This window comes from Balaenoptera borealis (genome assembly GCF_965194805.1).
Source record: "Balaenoptera borealis genome assembly, chromosome: 4".
NCBI classification, from domain to species: Eukaryota; Metazoa; Chordata; class Mammalia; order Artiodactyla; family Balaenopteridae; genus Balaenoptera; species Balaenoptera borealis.
In genome coordinates this window covers 72,684,142-72,708,395 of record NC_138861.1, presented here as the reverse complement: position 1 = coordinate 72,708,395, position 24,254 = coordinate 72,684,142, and positions in this window count along the sequence as shown.

The following is a 24,254-nucleotide window of genomic DNA, read 5'->3' as shown; positions in this document are numbered from 1 at the left end:
TAATGCGCGCGATGGGGGATGGTTCTGGTTCAGTTGGTAATGAAAGTGATGGGGGGGATGGTTCAGGTGGTAAGGCGAGCGATGGGGGATGGTTCTGGTTCAGTTGGTAATGCAAGTGATGGGGGGGATGGTTCAGGTGGTAAGGCGAGCGATGGGGCGCCATGGAGAGCAGCAGATGAAGCTTCTCTAGCTTGCCGGCTGCTCACCTCCTGCTGTGCGGCCTGGTTCCTAACAGGCCGTGGACCCGTATCAGTCCGCAGCCCCGGGGTTGAGGACCCCTGCTCTAGGTCATATTTTTCAACTTCAGTGCTAATGGCATTGGGACCAGATAATTGTTGTGGGGACTATCCTGTGCATTATAGGATTTTTAGCAGCACCTCTGTCGTCTACCAAGTAGGTACCATTAGCAATCCTCTCTGTCTTCCCTAACCCTACACACCCACTTCAGAAGTAATAAGGGAAAAACAAGTTTTAAAATGAGGAGATACTATTATACACACAACAAATTTGGTTAAAATGAAAAAGTTAGATATTATCAAGCATTGGCAAGAATATCAACTATTGAACAATAGGAAATCTGATTAAAATGCTGGTGGAAATGTAAGTCAATTCGTTTGAAATCAGTCTGATGTTATCTACTGAAGTTAAAGATATTTATACCCATTGACCTAGAAGTTTTACTGAGTTTACACGCTACCAAAATGAGTGCTCAGTTTCACCAGAATATTTGTATAAGTATGTTTATAGCATCTTTTTCTGTAATAGCCCCAAACTTGGAATGTACTATATTATGGTAGAATGGTTAAATAAAATAAGATTTTTTTTATAAATTAGAATACCACATAGCTATAAAATAAGTTAACTATAAATACACCAACATGGATGGGTATTAAAAACATAGCTTTGAGCAAAATAATCCAAATATAAAAGAACACATAACTTATGATTTCATTCATGTTAAGTTCAAAACAGGCAAAACAAAACCACATAGCTTAGGAATACAGCCTTAAGGAATAAAACTGTGAAGTCAGGTTAACTCTGGGAGGAAGGAAGGGTGTTGTCACCAGGAAGAGGCATTTGAGGGCCTGGCAATATTTTTTTTCTCTTGCCTAAGTGTTGGCTATATAGGTGTTCATATTACAATAACTAGTTATACACTTACATTGTAGCATTTTTCTGATGTGTGTTATGTTTTACAAAAATTTAAAAACAAACAAAAGTTATCTTATTTGCATTAAATATAGTGGAACTGACATACTGGTAAAATAGTTGTTTTTGAATTTCTTTTAAGTCTTCAAGCAGAAGGCAACACTTAAAATAAAGAGTTCAGTTGGTAGGCTGAATTTTACATTTTAAAAAGTGGATTTTATGGATATTTTGCGGAAAGGTGCTACCTCAAATAAGCCAAAAAGAAAATTGAGTTAGCGCATCATAACAAATTAAAATTTTAGACCTTTCAAAAGGAGCCCAGGGTCTTCATTTTCTACTCTGTCCTTGAAATATTTCTAGTTCTTTTTTCACATTATCTTTAGAGTTGCCCCTTTTGACAAATGCCAAAAATGAAGTAATAAGGCCAGTTATAAGTATTTCACACTTTGCTGGGCCACTAACTTTCCTTTTTATCACTTTATCACCACTACAATCTCATTCTCTAACCAACCCCAACTTACTCCTTTAAAAAAGCATCTTTGCTTATTAAGGATTCCCTCATTCTAAATTTTATGACTTCCAGCAATCAGAGGTGATGTTCCTCATCTCCGTTAGTCAAATCCAAAGCCAAAACCTCTACCTCTGCTCATTTTCTGTGTTCTTTCCTGTCAAATGGAAGAAATGACCCTACTCAAGATAAACCCAAATCTTTGTTTCCCATGCTTCCATTGCCTTCTTTTTAAAGACTCTGCTCCTTTATAATTTTCAATATTTTTCTCCAGAATCAAGTCTCTCTATATATACTCTTTAATTTTTATCAGCATGTAATATATACCAGTATTTCTCATCTTAAAAAAATAATTTACTCTATATTCTCCTTAAGTCACAAACCTATTTCTCTTCACCCCTTCTCAACAAAATTGTTCAAATATGTTATTTACAGGATACATCTCTATTTCTTCAGTTCCTACTTGTACTTAATCCATCCCTTCTTGGTTTTCATCTCTGTGTCTCTGAGTCTGCTCCTTTCAGGGAGCACTGAACCTCTCTATTTTCCAAATATAATGAACACCTCTGCATCCTTCTCTAACTGGAGTTGATCTGAGAGCATTCAAGCCACTCCTTGAAACACTCTTCACTTGGCTTCTTTTGTATACATTTACACTTCTTTCCTTAGATGATCTTGTCCTGTGTCAAAGTTTGAAAATCTTATCACCATCTATATGCTGATGTATCTTCAATCAGGAATTATCTCCTGAGTGTCACATTTTTATTCCCAAATGCCTACTTGATATCTCCACTTGAATGTCAGGTGGAACCATCTCATATTTATTTAGTATGATCAAAATGGGGCTTGATACTCCTTCCTCTCCATCCCTCTACATCCCCTAGTCTTCCCCATTTCAGAAGTGGCTTCACTACCATCAATTCTTAAGTTAAAAATCCTCTGTGTAGCCCATCTTCCCACCCACATTCCAAACATCAACAAACCTTTCAATTTAGCTTCCAAAATATCCTGCATCTGTCTACTTCTCTCTGTGGTTTCCACTGTTCTTCCAAGCTGCCATCATCTTTTGCTTGGATTGCCAGCCTCTTACTTATCTTCATGATTTTATTCTTAATATTTTCCAATCCATTTTAGACAAACACAGTCAATTTTTAAATTTAATTTTTAAATTAAATCATGTCGCTCCCCACTTAAAACCTCAGTGGCTGCCAATTGCTCTTTTAATAAAATTAAAATCCCTTACCAGACTACATGAACCAGCATGACCCAGATCCTCTATTCTTTTCCAGCTTCACATATTGCCCCTTACTCATTGTGCTTCATGAGCAATGATGATCTTCTGTCACCTCCTTGAACACTCCAAACCTTTCCCTTCTCAGAGCCTTTGCACCTGCTCTTCTCCCTACTCTTCCTGACTGGCTTATCTTTAATCTTCAAACTTCAGCTCTTTACAGCAGCCTTCCAGAACTGCCCAAACCTTCTAGTTACTTCTATACCAGCACACAGTTCATTTCCTTCATAAAAATAATCAAAAACTGTAATTATTCTGCTTGATCATTTATTAGTTTAATATAAATTTCCCACACTAGGGATATAAGCTCCAAGAGACAAGAGCCTTGTCTGCCACTGTCCCAATACCTAGGGGAGGGCCATACACATGGATGATTCCCTGTCAATACCTGCTGCATCTGTGACAGCCTGGCTGAAAATGAAGTAATTAACTAAGTACTTAATTAAGTAATGGATGAAAGAAACAAATCTAATTTCTAGAAACATGAGATCCATCGGTTTTAAAAAATTGCTGTTGGATACAATTAATATGCAGTATTTCCCAGGAAGATTGTAATCTAGGAACTTCCTGACCTGAGTTTTATGTTTTTGCTCAAACTTAACATCCCTTTGGATACAGATAGTTTTGAGTGATAGGTAGGGGAAGATGCATCTTTTTACCCTCAATATGTTATTAAAAGCAATTAAAGGAGAGGGTGTGGTGTAGGGAATTTTTCCTGAAGGAACATGAGATTATCTTATATTTACTGAAATATTTTGATCAACAGTGATTTAAATTAAATGTTGATGATATCTCTTTGGTACAGTCACCTTTTGTTTCTTTCTCATCGAAGATGGGATCAGATTTCACAAGTAACTAAGACTCTTAGGGCACTGATTTTCTGTGAACCAAAGTGCTTTTTTAAAAAAATTATTCTGGTTTCAGATCTTTCCCTGTATATTCAGAAAGTAAAAAGAAAAAAAAATTGCTTGTTTTAAATAACTCTATGAGTTAATAGTGTAAAGCCTCCATATTATTTAGGACATAAAAATGGTTTTCGATATGCAGAGAGGAAATATCAGAGCTTTCTGTCTTTCTTTAGCAAAGAAATGCAATAAATACAATATAGCTTTTAGGACAGATAATTCACTATCAAGGACATCATTAATTACCAAATATATAATTCTTCTGATTTTCTATTTTTTTTGAAAAATTTTCTACCTTTCATCTACCCTCCAACTATAGTAGATTTGTGACATTTTCCCAAAAGGTCATCAATTCTGTAGACTCATTTATAGACTCATGAATTTTGAAAAGAAATTGAAGTAAGATATTATAATCATCCTTATTTTACAAATGTGGAAACTGAGAAGTTAATTCACTTTCTTGCAGTCACAAAGATAGTAACTGACAGAGCCAGGGTTGAAAGCTCAGCAATCTGACTCCAGGACATGTCTCTTAACATCTGTGCTGCAACACTGTTTGTTCCCTGTTTGCTTTTCTGAGTGAATTAGGTATAGTAATCAGAGAGGATTTAAACATGTATTTTTAATTTTTATTTATTTATTTATTTATTTTTGGCTGTGTTGGGTCTTCGTTTCTGTGCGAGGGCTTTCTCTAGTTGCGGCAAGTGGAGGCCACTCTTCATCGCGGTGCGCGGGCCTCTCACTGTCGCGGCCTCTCTTGTTGAGGAGCACAGGCTCCAGACGCGCAGGCTCAGTAGTTGTGGCTCACGGGCCTGAGTTGTGGCTCATGTTGCTCCACGGCATGTGGGATCTTCCCAGACCAGGGCTCGAACCCGTGTCCCCTGCATCGGCAGGCAGATTCTCAACCACTGCGCCACCAAGGAAGCCCAAACATGTATTTTTATATCATAGAATTTTATAAATTTGATGTTTTGAAGTTTTGCTTATAAATCATATGAGTCAGTGGATATAGTATGGGATTTGGATTCTGCTTGTTTTCTTCAACATAAAATGAGAGTGAGAACAGTACTACCTGTACAGAGTAGGTGTTCACAATGTAAGATCTCTTCCATCACCTTTAATCAAGGATATGCATTGTCATAGGTCTGATTCCCTAGAAGGAAAGCCTGAGGTGGGATTCAAGAGCAAGTGATTGAGGCCATTCTTTAGGAGAGGCGACTAAGGTAAGCAGAATAAGATTCAGGGAAGACGCCAGGCAAGAATGTGAGTTTAACCTTAGCCTGAGTGCATGGGAGCTCTGGAGCACCAGTTGTACCTGAGAGTTACTTCTGGAGGCAAAAGGTGTAGCCATTTTTATCTTTGTGTCCATTACGACCAGCCAATGGAACCCAGCTACAAGTGGAGGATGAGGATGCGGAGCAATGTGCTTTCCCTGTGGGGCAAGGTGGCTTATATTCAGCCACTGGGAATTCTCTGGAAAAGGGGAAGCTGTGCGCCATAAGCATCCAGCACACAGCAGATGGGGGACGCCTACTCCAGCCCCAGTAAGGGGATTTGGGTGGTATCCCAACAGTATCTACTATATTAATGATGTCTAGAATTTGCTATCTCAATTCACATGTGTGTTAGGACTTTTTAAGTCATAATAATATGTTTGAGAGGTTAATTTAACCACTGCCTGTATGCATTTGTTCCTTAGCATGGTGACATTGCTAAAGTTTTCATACGTTAATTCAAAAGTGGATAAGATTTTCTAAAAGATTCCAAGACTTGGAGTTTTGAGTCCTAACCTTTATTTATTTATATATTTTTAAATTTTTTTCAATTTTATTTATTTATTTATTTATTTATTTATGGCTGTGTTGGTTCTTCGTTTCTGTGCGAGGGCTTTCTCTAGTTGCGGCAAGTGGGGGCCACTCTTCATCGTGGTGTGCGGGCCTCTCACTATCGCGACCTCTCTTGTTGCGGAGCACAGGCTCCAGACGCGCAGGCTCAGTAATTGTGGCTCACGGGCCTAGTTGCTCCGCGGCATGTGGGATCTTCCCAGACCAGGGCTCGAAACCGTGTCCCCTGCACTGGCAGGCAGATTCTCAACCACTGTGCCACCAGGGAAGCCCCCCTAACCTTTATTTCTTGCAGTCAGTGAATTATTAAATAATTAGCAAAATTCTTCTCCCATGTAGCAAAGACACAAATTGCTGGTACTATTATCAGCATAACATGTTTTAGAATTAACATGAATTATACCTATAAGAGCTTGCTAGCTTTAGAATTGTGGGCGGGTTGTCCTATTAACAAGACCAATAGCTTAAACTGAATTCTTTTTTCCTATTGTATTTCACTTTCTTTGCAGTCAGAAAATTACAAGAAAGTCAGAGTAGGTGTAATTTTGGGAGTGAGTCAAATTTTAATAAAATTGTATATTTCTTAGACATTTCTCCAGTCAATTACTTACCTTTAAATATCAGTGAAATTGTTCCACAAAGGAATAATCAATCTCTGAGGTCCCTCCTTTACTTATTCTGAGTTCATGACACTTTACTCACTTCTCATGACACTTTACTTGCATGTTCATTCTTCTGTCATTTCTCAGTTCAGCTTCACCAAAAAGCTCTTTGAAGATACAGTAAGCACATTCTCCCTCCTCCCTGGCATGTATACCACAGCTCCCCTTTCTCCTGGAAACAAGGCTGATTTAGTGTTGGCAATACAGCTTTAGAGAGATATATATATATATCTACTATGCTAGTTGTAAGTACCACAATACTGGTACTTTTGTTGCTATAAAAATGTTAGTTTAGCATTTAAAAATCTGAGAACTGAATCACTTACATTTTGAGAGAACTAAAGCTACATTCTATTTATGAACAGAAAAAAAATCACCTTACCTGGAAAAGTGTTCAGACAACATCCCTCCTAGGTATCTTACTGTTATTTTAAACCTTATTTCTCATCATTATTAGGTTTTTATTTTACATCATATGTAATGGTACCATTTCTTTCAAAACCAGGTTGGAGAAGCACTTCTGGAATGACAGAGTAAAGACCTCTAAAATTCTTTTCCTCCATAAATATAAGAAAAAGTAAAGCTATATGTGTTTGCAGATGACTTCATCTTGTATCTAGACATCCTAAGGTATCCACTAATAAAACTATTAGAACCTATAAACAAATTCAGCAAGGTTGCAGGATATAGAACCAACATATAGAAATCAATTATATTTCTATGCCTTTATAATTACCAAAAATGCAAAAATGGAGTTAAGAAAACAATTTCATTTACAGTAGCATCAAAAGGAATAAAATATTTTGGAATAAAGTAATCAAAATAAGTGCAAAACTTGTACTCTGAAACTATGAAATATTATTGATTGAAATTAAAGAAGACCTAAATAAATGGAAAGATAAGACATATTGTGTTCATGGATTAGAAGACTTAATAATTGTTAGGATAGCAGTATTCCCCAAACTGATATATAGATTCAATACAATCCCTATCAGAATCTCAGCTGTCTTCTTTGTAGAAATTGACAAGTTGATTCTAAAATTCATAGGGACTTTATAACCAAAAACAGCCAAAACAGTCTTGACAAAGAACAAGGTTAGAAGGCTTAGTTCATGATTTGAAAACTTAGTATAAAGTTACCGCAGTCAAGGATATTATGGTACTGACATAAAGATAGATGTATAAATTCAAGGGATAGAATTGAGAGCCCAGAAATAAGCCCACATTTGCATGGGCAACTGATTTTTGACGAGGATTCAAAGACCATTAAATGGGGAAAATAGTATTTTCAACAAGTGGTGCTAGGACAACTAGATAGCCACAAGCAAAATAATAAAATTGTACTCTTCTTCATATCTTATATAAAAATTAACTTAAAATGCATAAAATACTGTTGTGTTTCAGTCTCAGCCTATTGGTAACCAGTGTTGTGGCTGGACTAGCCCTCGTGGTTCTTACTATGATTACAAGGTGCCCTCAGCAATAGCCATCAGGACACTTTGAAAGAGACAATGCTTATTACTTACAGGTTCTGGAAATTACATGGCACACCTTGGGCCACACACTGAGGTCAGGTGAAGGGGGTGGAGAGAGAGAGAGAGAGACCCCTGGGGTTGCTTTTATTGGGGTCTAGAGTGGGGGCCTAGGGTCTTGAGAGCCCACTCTTTATTGGTGAATTTAAAACATAAGAACAGGAATTTAAAGCACAGGAAGAGAAAAAACAAGCTGCCCAAATGGTCTGGTATAGAAATCAACCAAAGTCTCTATAACAAAGAGTTCTGGGGAGGCCAGGATGGATGGAGGGCCTCTTTCTTTATCTATCTTTAGTCATGTGGCTGGCAATGTATTTACTTAATGTGAGAGTACCCATCTTGGAAGTGGATGCCATCAAAGCTCAAGTCAGGTACTTGCATTACAAAAAGAAAAGCCAACCATCAGGGCTTACACTACACTATATTTAAGATCTAAAACTATAAAACTTTTAGAAGATCATATAGGAACAAATCTTCATGAGCTTACATTTGGTAAAGGATTCTTAGCTATGACACAAAAAGCATAAGCAACAAAAGAAAAATAATAGATAAATTGGACTTTATAAAAATCTTGTGCATCACTAATACCATCAAGAAAAAAATCCACGGAATAGGAAAATATATTTGCAAATTACATATCTGATAAGGGTGTTGTAACCAGAATATATAAATAATTCTTAAAATTCAATGATAGAAAGAAAAATAACCTAATAAAAATGGACAAATTATTTGAATAGCTGTTTCTCCCAAAGAGGTATACAAATATTCAAAAAACACATGAAAAGATTCTCAACATCATGTCATTAGGAAATGCTAGTCAGAACCACAGAGAGATAGTATTCATCCTCACTAAGATGGCTAAAAAAAAAAGAAAGAAAGAAAGAGAAGAAAGAAAGAAAAAGAAAAACAGAAAATAACAAGTTTTGATGAGGTTTGCAGAAATTGCATTGCTGGTGGGAATGTAAAATGATTCAGCCACTTTGGAAAACAGTTTAGCAGTTCCTCAAAATGTTAAATATGTACCAGGATTTCTACTTATAGATATGTACTCGAGAGAAAGGAAAAGGTATTTTTATGCAAAAACTTGAACCCAAATTTCATAACAGCATTATTCATAATGAAAAAGTGCAAACATCGCAAATATCCGTCAACTAATTAATGGATAAGCAAAATGTGGCACATCTATAGATTGGAAGATTATTCAGCAATTAAAAGCGATGAAGTACTGGTACATGCTACAACATAAATAAACCTTAAAAACATTATGCTAAGTGAATGAAGCCAGTTACAGAAAAATACATATTTTATCATTCCATTTATATGAAGTGTCCAGAATAACGATATTTACCAACACAGAACATAGATTAGTGACTGCTGGGCGCTGAGGGGAGGAGAGAATGGGAAGTGACCGCTAATGGGTAAGGAGTTTCTTTAAGGAATGATGAAAACTGCGAATATACTGAAAATCATTGTGTTGTATACTTTCAAAGAGTGAATTTTATTGTATGTGAATTATACCTCAATAACGCTCTTACTTAATAAAGCAGTGTTGGCTCTGATCAACATCTGTAAGCTGTGGGTGATAAAAACAGTTATCTTGGAAAGGAGTATGGGTGTCATGATAACTGTGCTCCTTCCCTCTCAGGGATACATTCCCATTGCTCCCGCATCACCCACAACCTTTTTCCTCTCTGATAAAACAATATCTGATAACAAAGATTAAAAGATGCTTGTATTAAATTATTGTAAGTTTTTTTGCAGCAAGAATCAACCCGCAAACCTCAATGGCTTAAAACAAGGCCAAATCAAGCCATCCACCTGTTTTTGTAAATAAAGTTTTATTAAAAAAAAAGATCAGCCACGCCCATTCATTTACATATTGTTTATGGCTGCTTTCACATTAGAATGGAAAGAACGAGTTGTTGAGATAAAAAAATGTATGGATAGAACATGTGTGGCTTACAAAGCTGAAAATAGTTACAGTTTTACTCTTTACAGAAAACGTTTCTGATATCTGCTCTAAAACAGCAGAAGCTTATTTCTCACTAATACAGCATCCTTGTATGTCTGAATGATTCTCTGGGGCAACTGTGCTCCATAGGATGGCTCAGTGTTGCACATCCAAATCGATATGCGCTTCTATATTTGTCAAGACAGCAGAAGAACAGGAATGGACGATTGCACTCTGCTGTTAATCTGCCTAAGTGTGACACATATCAGGGCTGCACACGTTTCATTGGCCGATGTAAGTCATGTGCCAATGCCCAACTTCAAGGTCATGGGGAAGGGCAGGTCTAATAATTATTCCTGTAGTCACTGATATTTTGTTCATTCCTTCACCTGAAGCAATTCATCTGAGCGTTTTCACATACGTGATTTCAAAATGATTCAACCTTAGATAGGTCCCTTTGGGTTTTATTATCTTCATGACTGTCAGGCTTTTGCAATAATTTTTCTGAGATTGTGACTTCTGTGTTTTCTATTCTAAGAACTGATAAAGAATTCTAATATAAAAGCTGATGATACACAAATTCTACATAAGATGAAACATCTTTTGCATATACATGTGTGAGTCTGTATATTAAGAAAACATATTCAAGAAACTTACTTTAGACAATGAATAGCATTTCAAGGAAGAGTTATTTACATTGCAAAATAATCCACCATTGACTTGTCTTTTTAATTGTGGAATTCCTTTCTGCATTTTAAATTATTGCATTATGAATAATTTGATTTAGAGGTGATTTTCAGGAGCTAAGTTATTATAGAAACCAAATTGCATTTTTCCTGAGTAACATGCAAACTCAGCTTTCATTTGGGTGTTTTTGAAGTATGAACAAATCCCTTTGAAAAGTATTCAAGGGAAAATGTATAATAGAAAAGAAGTGGGAAGGACTGTTTCACTGCTGTTCTAAAAGTTAGTATTTTGTAACTGCAAAATCAGACTCTGGGACCAAATAATTTATAAACCCTGAATTTATTTATTGTAGAGTAAATGTTAGGAGAGGCATTCCATGGATATACCAAATTGTTTAAGCTACTCTTCACTTGTATTTCCTGTTGTCAATCACTGCCTCTACCCAATCTAAAATTCATTTTAAATGAACTTTAGAATAATATTACTCTTTTGAGCCTGTTAGCTCTATTAAAAGGTTTAAGAATTTTGAAAAATATGCCTGGTCTTATGTTTATGTGTTCCCCAGGCTTTATGAAACTGCGGAGAGTGATTTCTTTCTCTAATATTTAATCTGGAAGCCATTCAAACATAAGCAAACCAAAATTAATACACTGGAAAATATTCAAATTTCTTCAGAATTTGCCTGTGAAACATCCCTGGTGGTATTCCATGCCAATACCCAGAAAGAGCTATTATAAATGCTATGTATATTTTGTCTGGTCTCCGGCAGCAAATTATGATCAGAGACTGAGATTGTCTTTGCCGATAATTTATTTAACACATTCACTGTGGGAATTATAATTTCACAAGCCAATAGCATACAGGGTAATGTCTCTTAATAAGCCAGTAAAGAAAAAACATACTCCAAATCAATAATAAATTAACTACGTTATTGTTCCAGGCAAGAGGGAGATGAAAGGAAGGTCCAAATTTAGTTGAGGTGAACCTTTCTAACTTGGTCCTTAGAAGAGTCGGCTTAGCTAACTACCTACCGAGCTGATGTCCATGCTGGTGCAAAAGCAGAAGTCCCTTGTTGCTAGAGCACCTTGCTAGGGAGCAAAAACACCGGTGTTGGTGGGCAAGGTTACTTCACGGGACCTCTGCATAGTTTTCACCACTGCTGACAAAGAGTCGGCTTTGCCCAAGCAGGAGCTAATGCCCCAAGGTCTTCAGAGAGCTAATTAGATCAGGAAAGAGTAGCCTTGCCCAGACCAAACACTCTTAAATTCCTTGTCAAACTTCTCGGTATTTAACGCTTAAAAGTCCCCTGGCCATAGTCATTCCTCTACATGTTCTTATCGATAAGCCCCAGCAGTGCTTATCAACAGCTGAGCTAGTGAGTGCTTATGGAAGAATACCCGTGTTGATGATGACATTCTGATACAGCTTCCTCCATGTAAACAACTTCACTCTTAGAACAAAACGACTTCTTTCTTTGATCAAAAAAATATGGATTTGAAATCATATCAAACGAACACACAACGATATATGTAGTTAAAATGATCAATAATGACAGTGTTGTTTCAATAAGGTATAAGGTAAAACAAGGCTCATTTATACCTATTCACTGAACAGAATGAACAAGAAGTAGCATCTTCAGAAATCATGAAATGCATGACTTCTAAGGTAATACCTCCTTATGTTCTAATTTTTTTTTATTCTCCTTTCTATTGTTTCTTTTGTTAGCTCTTCCTCCCTATAACAATCTTGGTCTCTCTACACTCTGTTTCCTTTTGTTCTCACTTGTGGCATGGATCCACTTACATAGTTTCATGTATATTACTCTGAGGTGAATATAAAAATTCTACTTACCTAATTTTTTTATGTATGAAGAATTATTGCAAGAACAACACTTCTCCCTGCCCTTGAGGATTTCCTGTTTACTTCTTCACTCATTCAGTTAACTTTTTGATCATTTGCTGTATCCTAGAGACTGCACTAGCAACCTGCCTCCCAGACCCAAAAGTTTCCTGAACCTCAATTCAGTTACCCCCATTACAGAAATGCCCCATCCACTAGAATTTCTGTCTCAGATAAATGGATTAATGACCATTTAGTTAGGAGATAGCAGACATATCACTGTCACTACAAGGTAAGTGTGTGGAAGGTGATATTCTTACTGTTGCTGGGAGTGCACACTTCTGGAATCTTGCCCTCTTGATTTCTCTCTCTCACACTCACATGCATATATGCACTCATATGCACACAGAGTTATTTGGTTTAATAATATTAGTATATTATAATGTGTAATATTTAAGAATGCAAATTCTGGGTCTGTTATTTTGGGTTCATATCCCAGCAGAACCACTCATTGGCTGTGTGACATTGAGCATGTTGAAAACTGCTACATATGTCAGTTACCTCATCTATAGATTAGTAGTATAACTACTACTAATTAAAAGTAGTACCCACTTCATTGAGTTGTTATGAAAATTAAAAGAAATCATATGTCAAAGATATTTAGCACTGTGATTGAGTTATCATGGACACTAGGAATGATACATATTAAGTTAGAGATGCTTTGTGGACTACTTTAAAATCAAACAATTTTTAAAATGATTTTTATTAAAAAATGTACTACAAATTTCAATTGATTTATAAGCATATTCTCAGAGAACAACATGTTTTTATAATTGGAGATTGTTTAGATGTCTAGAACTCAGGAATTTCACAATCCTCAAGCCTTTAATACCAAAGTAACATTTGTCAAAGCCCCATACTGAAAGCTTGAAGAAGTTTATATTTTCCAATTGCTTTTTTTGCCATAATAAGTTTTTGGAAATTTCCAAGGAAAGATGGTAGTTACTTCTCATCTATACCAACTCTCCTTCTCTTGAGTATTTTAATATTTTATAGGTTGCTTCTTGCCACCATGTCATAAAGTTTTCCAAGCTACTGCTGTTCTGTCAACTACCATCCCCTCTCCAAGTGTGAACACTGGCCACTCTCTTCATTTTCCAATGCAGAACTAAGACTAGGACTTAATGAACTTCACTGAAAGCTTGGGTTTAAATGAAGGAAAAAGGAAACTTTAAACTCTATCACTGCTCATGAAGTCTTTCCATCATGCTTCTCAAAGAAGTGCCCTCTACTGGCTAGCTCTTTTTGTAGATCCCAGATTGTCTTCATGGTGGAAGGGTCAACCAATCTCCCCTCAAAAAAAGTCCCTTTGACCAGACTCCTCTGCCTAGAGTCCAAATTAAATGGGAGCTGGCTTTAGAGAGAAGAGAAACCTTTCTCTATTTTGGTTTGGTGGCATGACCACAATTTAAGTATCATTTTCTTTTCAACTGTTTCCCCTTCAAGAAATCAAACTCTCATTTGTTTCTCTGACTACAACCTCTGATCTTTCCATCTCCTCCATCCTCTTACTTCTACTGACTCTGTTTATTGTTTTTATCATGACTTCGATCTTTCCAATTCTTTCAGTTAATCATTTTATTTCAGATTATCTTGTTAACCCCTGGAATCTGGTACATCTTTTTACCACTCAACTGAAAATGCTCTCTTGAATATCTTCAATTCCTTCTTATTCCCAGGGGGAGAAAACATGACTGATCTCTGAAACAGTAGGAGAAATGGGCCCTTTTCACTTCTTCCTCTGGTGAGATAGGGTGCATGTAAGAAGCATACATTCTGGTCTACACCTTATTTACTTATTCATGTTTGTGGCTATATCTACTAAGATAGCTAGGTACACAACATTACCTTTTCTTGGACTGTTCCATTCACTTCTATACCAATTCTCAAACTTACTTCCAAAAGGAAGCCTCTGCCCATTAAACCCATCCACCTCCAATTCCTTCCTTATTCAAAGTATTTTTTTTACAGTGTTACAGTATGCACTATTTTAATTTTTAGTTTTAGTTTATTGCTTTGTAGGTGCTTCCAAGTTTATCAGAAATGTGTTTTTAATAACTAAACAAATAATAACATTGTGTCATGTGGGAAATGTTTCTCATTTTTCTACTCCACACCTTCAAAGAATCTACTTCCTCTTTCACTATAGTGAATGCTCAATAAATACAATTATCTGGCATACATATATGCCTGATAACATCTTATTTCTTTCAGCTTTGAGTTAAAGACAATGAATCATTTAGGAGTATTTTACAAAAATTAGTTTAGACTAATTTTATATGTATAGATACATATAGATATAGGTATAGAGGGACTTCCCTGGTGGCACAGTGGTTAAGAATCTGCCTGCCAATGCAGGGGTCATGGGTTCGATCCCTGGTCTGGGAAGATCCCACATGCTGCGGAGCAACTAAGCCCATGTGCCACAACTACTGAGCCTTCGTGCCACAACTACTGAAACCTGTGTGCCTAGAGCCCATGCTCCACAACAAGAGAAACCACCACAATGAGAAGCACGCGCACTGCAACAAAGAGTAGCCCCCGCTCGCCGCAACTAGAGAAAGCCTGCGTGCAGCAACGAAGACCCAACACAGCCAAAAAGAAATAAATAAAATAAAAAATAATAAAAAGCCAGTTCTTAAAAAAAAAAGATATAGATATATAAATGTCACTGGATAAAGGTTTACGTATGTCATCGTGAATTCTACTGAGACTGGAAGGACAGAACTACCTCTAACAATGTTTATCATAAGCATGATTTATTTTACAAGAAGAGCTTTCCAAATTCAAAAGGAACACTCTATTCATCATCACAATCCATTACACAGGGCTTTGTAGAGAATTACACTGAGCAGAATGTTAGTGTCTTAAAAGTTTACATTTTTATTGATTTTAAAACAATGAGACCAAGTTTTACTTTGATCATTCTAACTGGACTATTGAATTCGGGGGGATGAGCACAGAGTATTTTATTAGCTTTATACCCCCTCCAAGAGCTTTAGTCAACAATTAAGAGCTTTTTCTTCCATTGATTTGAGTACCAACCAATGCTAGCAAATGAGAAAATCAAAGCGACAGTAAATTTGAACTCTGTCTATGATAGTATAGCTGAAATACTTCTGTTTGAATGAATCTGTTCATCATCTGTTAGACAGGTTGTTTCAGGTGTATCCTTTCAGGAGTCGTGTTCTAAACTCTGGTCTGCTGTGTCTTACTATCAAATTGTAAGAGTCCTAGTTGATCTTATGGTAACTACATTGACCTTATGTAATCTTGTCAGAGCATTGCTCTTTGGTTTATTATGGCTTATTATTTTTCCAAGTCATCAATTAAGAGGGAAAATGCTAGTTTGTGCAGACCCCAAATCAATAAATCTGTATATATCTACACCTTTCTCTGTCTCTTTTTCTCTCTCTGTCTTTGATCAAATAAAAAAGATTATTATTTTTAAAGAATCATTAGACTCTCTGCATTCACCTCTTTAACCTCTTTAATAATTGTATAACTCCTTTTGGTGAATCATGATAAATATCAGACAGGCACTCCCTCACCTCTTGCTTTCATGCCATTTCCCACCCACTTCTCTCCTTATAGGTTGCCAATTTCTTGCACTTTGGTTTGTATTTCCTGTGTTTCTTTTTATAAAACTAAACAGGTATTTTCTTCCTTATGTAAATTGTAGCATACTATATGTCGACTTTAGACCACTTAATATTCCAGGAAATTACTCCATATCATTTAAATAGAATTTGCCTATTTTTTCCCCTATTCCTAAGTATTTTATGGACAAGGATCCTAACTGAAGAGCACCCTCTGTGATTGTATAATGAAATTCGGTATTTTTCAATGGGTGATATTGGTGGTGGTATAGTTGTTCTCTTTCATGTCTGCACGTTAATTTTTTCCTCTTCCTTCTTTCCTTCCCTTCACCTCCAATCTCCAAGAGGCACTATCACTGTTGTATTTATCTCATTCTTCCCCAGAGCACTGCTTCTCCAAGTCTGCAATTTTTATTTTCATTTTCTTTGAAGCCTTTTTCCGGTAGGTGGTGCTGTGAATGATTGGGGCTGATATCTGTGTTCAGTATTTTAGTTATTAGCCTTGGGACCTTTTCTTTCTGGGGGTGTTTTTTTCTGTGTTACATCTAGGGTCTCCACTCTGCTCTCCTCTTTTCGTCAGAGTCTCTTAAATACTTCTCTGTCTGCTCTCTATGCATACAAGCTTGCAGTCACAATGCATACTCAAGCATTAGTTCTGTCAGGATTTGGAGTTTATTTCTCTACATAAACGTGGCTATAAGTGTGTGGAATTTCCCATCTTCTAATGATGCTGAAGATATGGGTCCTGTGTGATTTTCTTTGAGGTTTCTGTTGATCATATTATTTTGAGGAGATTGTATGAAAAGATTCAGATTCCAGAGATTGTCATTATCCTCCAAACAGGGAATGATTAAAATCCAAACTTTTTACATGGTTTAAACTGTGCTTCACAATCTGGACCCATCTCAACTTCATCTTCAGTTATTCTGACAGTTCTTTCTGCTCTAGCTGGGCTCAAGTTCTTTGCCTTTAGAATGTCTCTTATAGATACCCATAAAAATAATTTTACTTTAATATGTATTTTGATATTACTCATATGTACTATCTTTAATGTAAGTAGAATTAATTAAAATTCTCTTGCATAATGATTATTACTTCTTTTTCCAACAGAATACATGCACAATTTCCCCTCCCTAAATATCTATTCATGATTTTTTACCACTTACTAATATGATTTAAACATGTTAAAATATGCTAATGATTGATTTTCTAATTTGTAAGACACCAATATCAAGCTAGTAACCTTGAGAGCATAGAACTAAATGCACTTTTTAATTCGAGAGAGCACATTTCTTCTTTTTTCCTCTTGAATTTTAAATTCTACTGACTGGAAGAATGGCACAGTTGAAAAAGTCAATGCTTTTTTATGTTGGTAATGTATCTGAGGCTTAGTAGAACTAGCATATATACAACACAGTATTAAGGACAATTTTTCAGTCTCTTTTAAGAATGTTAAAAACATGGAAATTATATTGACTGTGATAATATCGTAATTCATTGGACAGAATACAGTAGCTACACTATCATTATTTATATCAATAGACTCATTAAGGAGCTTAAGATTTTTCTCCTTGAGTTATTGTGCTCCTCTGAATAGTCAATGAAACCTTTGGCCATTCCTTTGATCCAGAAATCTGCCTTTGTTTCTCTGGAGAAGCACTAGAGAAATTATCTTAGAGATACTGTAGACACTTAAAAAGAAGCCTACACATTCCTTTCAATATAACCACTCTGGATTATTTACCATGGATTATTAACTAACATGGTTGGCAAGCAGAATTTTAAAATTAAAAAGACCCAGTTTCAAATTCACCTTCACTTCACGCTTCATACATTAAAAAGTTGTTTAATCTAATTTTCAGCTTGTGCACCTGTATGTTAAGAAAAATAACATCTATCTCATGGAGGCACTATGAAATTTGATAAAGTAATGTATACCAAGCTGCTTTTGCAGTAATTGGCAACTCATTGTGGCTCAACAAGAAAGCTATTGATATTCTTCAAATCTCTTTGAAATCAGAGTGCACATTAAGGTGGCTTATTAGAGGTGATATCATTTGATGTTTCTTCATTTTTATACCATAATGCTTCTTGGGAACTGCTCTGTATGGGTAGCAGAATTTTAAAGGAGTCTTATAATTAGTCTCTAATTGTGGCTGTTCTTAAATAGTTCAATCAAGTATACAATAGAAGGAACTTTTGCTAGTTCGGTAGATTAAGATATTACTCTGCAGGTATGTCTTCTCAGGGCACCTTTGAGACACAGTGTCCCAGAGGAAGCAACTACTCAAAATGGAGAGATATAAATCAGAGTGACTTCTCATTGAACATTTCAGTAACATGTGTCTGCTACTGTTCTAAGAATTTTAAAATACGTTAATTCATTTACTTGTCATATTAACCCTCTGAAGTAGCAGAGTAGACAATATCCATGGCCTACTCTGCTCACCTTTACCTATCTGTGCATTCATACCCCAGCTGCTGTGAGTGCTGGATACTAATTGTTCAGACATTTTCCCATCTTTGGAGAATTGTCCTCCCCTCTCACCAGAACTGTCTTATTGGAGAGATTAGCCCCAATTCTCATATAAGGGTACAAAAGACTGCTTTTTGCCTAACAGTGGAATAACTCCATGCTTCCCCAATAGGTTCAAGTTGAAGTAGGCTCCAGCTGTGGTAGCTACTCTCCAAGATGGCTCCCCAGTGAATCCATATCTCTTGGTATTTATCTGTTTATGTTGTCCTTTCCTATATTGAATCTGGGGTAGCCCAATAGGATGTATAACCAATAGAATAGAATATTACCAATAGAATGTGGCAAAAGTGACACTGCAGTTCTCTGAGGTTAGATTATAAGAACTTTCAAAGCTTCTACATTTGTCTCTTGTAATATTTATCCTGGGGAAGGTAAAGCACCATGTTAAAAATGTCTGATTATCCTATGAGGGCTATGATGTGAGGAGCACAAGCCATGTGGAGAGAATCTGGATGGAGACAGAGCAGATGCTGACCTGCTCCAGGTATTCCAGACATCCCAGTCAAGTGTCAGACATGTGGGTGAACATGCTATCTTGGATATTTCAATCCCAATGGATTCAACATGGGGAAGAAATGAGGACCCTAAGCTTATGTCTCCAGTTGCATTGTCCCAGTCACCTTCAGTCATTTGAGCCACCTCACCTCACTGTACTCTGTCCAAATTTCTGACCCACCAGAACCATGAGATAATAATATTGTTTTCCACCACTAATTTGGGGGGAAGTATGCAGCAGTAGATGACAAGAACACCTGTGAGACCACACACTTGCTTAGCTTCTTCCTCAACTCTATGCTGCTTCCTCTCCTTTCTTCAGTGCAGTCCCTCAATAAATCACTTGCACAAGAATCATCATCTCAGCTCGTCTTCTAGATGACTATACCTAAAACTTGTAGGTTCTATTAGTATTCACACTTTATAGATGCTCAGTGGAGGCACTGATGAATAAAATAACTAACCGGAAGTCACACAGCTAATACTTAAGAGAGCTGGTACTTGAACCAGGCCTCAGAGCCCTTGTTCTTAACCAGAATGCTATCAGAATGCTATTTAGCTCCAGACCAGAGGTACTTCTGCCTACCATGGGCAGAACATCATGTTGGGCTCCTATATTAAACCTCCAAATCACATAAGCCTTACAATATGAAGAGCAATCATTTACTCATTTTCTGATTTTTTTTTTCATTCTGAGGGTCTGTGTCTTCTACTGAGAGAAATAATCCACTGTCTTGTTTAGCATGTAAGCTTTCTGTGAGATGGCAGCATGACAACACATGGGGGCCCTGGCTGTTGGCCAAGGACAGTGGTGTTCTGTTCACACCATGCCAATCCTTTTGTCACTTGTTAAAAATTCAGTGTTATCTACTCTCCCAAATATTTCTACCATCTGCCTACACATGACTTTGACAATGACTATGTGGTAGTTGCAGCTGTGTGCCTGATACCAATTATTATAATGTCAAATGGCCAAAGCAAATCCATTTTCAAGTATCTATTTTTAAACTCTGCCCTCCCAGTTTTCCCCAGCACCCTGGATCCCCAAAGCACCTTGCTTATTCTTTTGAAATATTGTGATGGTCTCGGAAACTACTGATGCTTTCTGCTTCATAAAGGAAAAAAGTGTCATAAAAATCTATACATCCATCAACCAAATTAAATAGCTTTTGGGGCTAATTTTTTAAGATCACAATTAGAGATATAGTGTGTACTGGTAAAAGTGTTCATTTAATTTTGTTAAATGGAGCCAAGATAACTTGATAATTTTACAGTAGCATTTTCCCAAATGTGTACTTATAAATAAGTCAGTGCTTGCATTATGGATCTTAAGGTTCTTTTAAAAGTTTTTGGGAAATATTACATAGTTTAAAATGGCATAGTCTTAACTAGTGTTGTCTGACATGTTTGGCAGGTTCCCAGCAATAAGAAATTCCTGAAATAGCAAAATTTTTTTCCCAACAATTAACTTTAATAAGAATATGTTCATCTCCATCTCCTCACCAGCTTAGCTGTAAAATATCAGTTAATATTTATTACCTGCTTAGAGTAATAATAAAAAAAATTTTCATACATGTGCCCTTTGAGACAAAGACCTTCCATGTGAAATGCCTGGCATTAAACTGAGCACAGCCAGAGGCTGGAGAGTCTCACAAATATAAGAATGAAGACAAGAAGATATAACTCACTCTGGAAGGAAAGCAAATGATAATACCAAGATAAAAATCTCTTGGTATCTATCTTGGGAAATTTTGGCAATTAACTGTGGGGTTCCATTTAGTGAGACTCCAAAGTGTCAGAAATATAAAAAAGAGTGTAAAGGTCAAAATACAATGGAAGTCACCGATCAATACAAAAAGTCCTAACCAGTTGCTCTGTACCTTTCTTCAACAAACAAACAGACAAAAATAAAACAAACAAAGAACTTACTTATGTTTTGCTCTGCAAATCCTGCTGGATTTAACTAGAATTTTATTTTGGGTAAGTTTCACTCAGTTTCAGTGACCATGCTGCTTCTGCACCTGGCTAACTAGCACTCATTCTCCATATATCCTCTTAGGCTTTACTGCCTCTGAGCCCCTCTGATCTTTAATAAGTAGCCCTCTTTGGTTTTCCCACAATGCCATGTTCTTCTATCCTAACACCTGTTCTTCTGTATGATAATTACCTGCTTGTTAGTCTTATTCACAATTGTATACCCAATGCTTAAAATTACATGTAAGGAACATAGTTGGTGCATGACAAACATTCATTTATCCCAATATCTATTAAGCAACTACTACATTCCAGGAGCTGTGCTAAGTACTAAAAATACAACAAATAAGAAGTCAAACATTGTTCCTGACATCATGGAGCCTCCATTTGAATGTAGGACACGTAGGACAGTAAACACTATTTCTTTTGGGTCAATTCAATATACTTTCTATTAAGGATAGCGTGATAATTGTTGGATCCCATCGAGACTGCATTCATTCTGTCGCATCTTTACCATCCATTAGCCCTCTTTTGTCTTTCCTTCCTTCTAACCTAGCTTGGATTTCATGGTCCATTATTGTCAGCGCTCCTTTATGTACATCTCAACTCTTCTTCCTCTGTAACACTTGCTTGGCAAAGCCTCAACCACGGGTCAACACAATTCTCTACCTACTACATTCCTCAGAATGGCTACTGAAAAAAAGAAAATCCTGCTGCCTGAATTTATTCTGTTTATGAGTACAAATTTCAAGCTGCTCAGTTATCCTGCTCTATTTACCTTATCAATTCACCCTCTCATCCTTTCATATCTCCCCACTCTCCCACATTTTCTGGTTTTCCCTTCCTATTAGATCAATTACCTCAGCATATAAACATGCTATAATATCCCATCTTAAAAAAACAATCTACACAGTTCTCCAGCTACTTCTTCAATAATCAGCTAGTTTTGATGGTAAAATTCTGCCAAAGAATTCTTTATGCTCACTGTCTTCTATTTTTTGTTTTTCCATTCTCTCTTGCTCCAGCCATAACCAGCCTTTCATCTAGTCTTGTCTGGATCACCAATTGCCACTATGTTGCCAAGTCAAGCTGTTTCTCCGAAGTCTTCTGCCCAATAGCACTTGACATTTTCTTATTACTTCTGGGACATTACACTCCCCAGGTTTTCTTATTTCCTTGCTGTCCAGGACCCTTGACTGGCCCCTCTATTTTGATTCATCCTGTAAACATTTTAGTGTCCTTTGTAGCTCTCATCCCTCGTGTTCAAACACATCTCCTGGGTGACTTCATCCAGTCCCAGAATTTTTATATAAGCTGATGATTCTCAGAGTCACATTTTTAGCCCCAAACTTCCCCCTGGGCACTAGACTCATACAGCATATCTAACTACCTATTGCTATTTCCACTTGATGTTTATGTGTCTTACATATATAGGACTTTTAATCCATTGCCTGGGATACTCTCTCCTCATATCTTATAAACCTTTTCTTCATGCCATTCGAGTCTAAGCTTAAGTACTGTTTCTTTAGAAAATCCCATCCTACCTAACCATCCATTCAAACCCTTTCCCAACTGTATGTACATCCTCTTACTCCGCTATATTTTCCTTTAGAGTATTTACTTGCTTATTTTCATCTCTCTTACTAGACAGAAAGATTCATGAAGACATGCATTACTGTATCCTTAGAACCTAGAACAAAACATAAAACACAGAAGGCATTCAAAAATGTTGATAAATACATAAATAAAATAAGCAAATAGATAAAATAATTACAGATAGTTATACTCCGAAAGAAAAAAATAGGTGGTGTTGTATTTAAAAACAAAATAACTGTGGAAGGGTGAATAAAATTGTCAGAGAGGATCTCTCTCTGAGATAATGACTAAGACTTAAAGGTTGAGAGTGAAGCTGCCTTGTGTAAAGCCAGGGAAAACACATTCAAGGAAGAGGGAATAGAAAGTGTAAAGAACCTACACAAAGAGCTTGTTGAATTCCAGGAATTGTTGGAAGACCTTTGTGACTGTAGCACAGTGAATGAAGGAGGGAGTGGCTTGAGATCCGGATGGAGAGATGAGTAAGAGGTAATTAGGAGCTGCTTATAGGCAATGATAAGGGCTTTTAGTACCATTTTTAGTGAAATCAAAAACTACTGCAAAGTTTTAAGCAGGGGAGTGGCATGATCCTATTATTTTGTAATAAGGACTTGCTGTTCAGTGGATAATGGATGGAAGGAGAGCAATACAATAGTAAAAGCAACAGGGAGAGCAGTCTTGTGGCTATTACACTAGTCCAGGAAAGAGATGATGATGACTGGTCTCGGGCTGTGACAGTGACATGGAGAAAATGACACAGGTTTGCAATTTATTTTGAATCTAGAATTGATAGATATTTTTAATAGATTGAATCTGGGATGAGGTAAGGGAAAGAACAAAATTAAGTATGACTCTCAGATATACGTAGGAACAGGAAGACCTGTCAATTTCTAATTTAAAGAAGAGTAAGTAGGATAAGATTTGCAGAGGAAAATCGAGTCATTTGGGTTAGATTAAATCTGAGGTGCCTATGAGATATGCCAGTGGAGATGTCTGAGCTCTGATAAAGTTTATGTAATTGAACTTCTGAGGTGGTTTTATTATATTCCCCACTTTACAAATGAATTTACTGAGATATAAGAGGTTAATTAATTTCCCCACATCCTTCAGCAGCAAATGGAAAAGTGAGAATTACATTAAGTCTGTCTCACTCTAAAACAGTGTATATAACTCATTAAGGTTAGATGATCTGGGAAGAAGTCTGTTCAAGAAATACAGATTTGGGAGTTGTCAGCACATGATATTATATATCCATTGGTGTGACTACCTAGGAAGAAGAGAGGGCTGAGACCTGAAGGATATCAACCTGTAGAGCTGGCTAAAGATAACAAAGGACATCGAGATGGTCTGACCAATTAATTAAGTAAGAGAAAAATCAGGAGAAAGTTTCATGGCGGCAGAGAACACAGTGTTGCTGATAGGAAGGAACAGTGAACTGTGTTGAATTGCTGAGAATTCGAGTAAAATGAGTACTAGAATGATCCACATATGTTTCATAAACAAATAAGTGCATGATTAAAGGTCTTCAAAAATATATTTCCTCCAGAAACTCATCAACCTCTTTTATTCCTTTCAATTTTTAAAAACTATGCTCAGACTGGATCTTAAAAAAAGTATAAAGTATAGGAA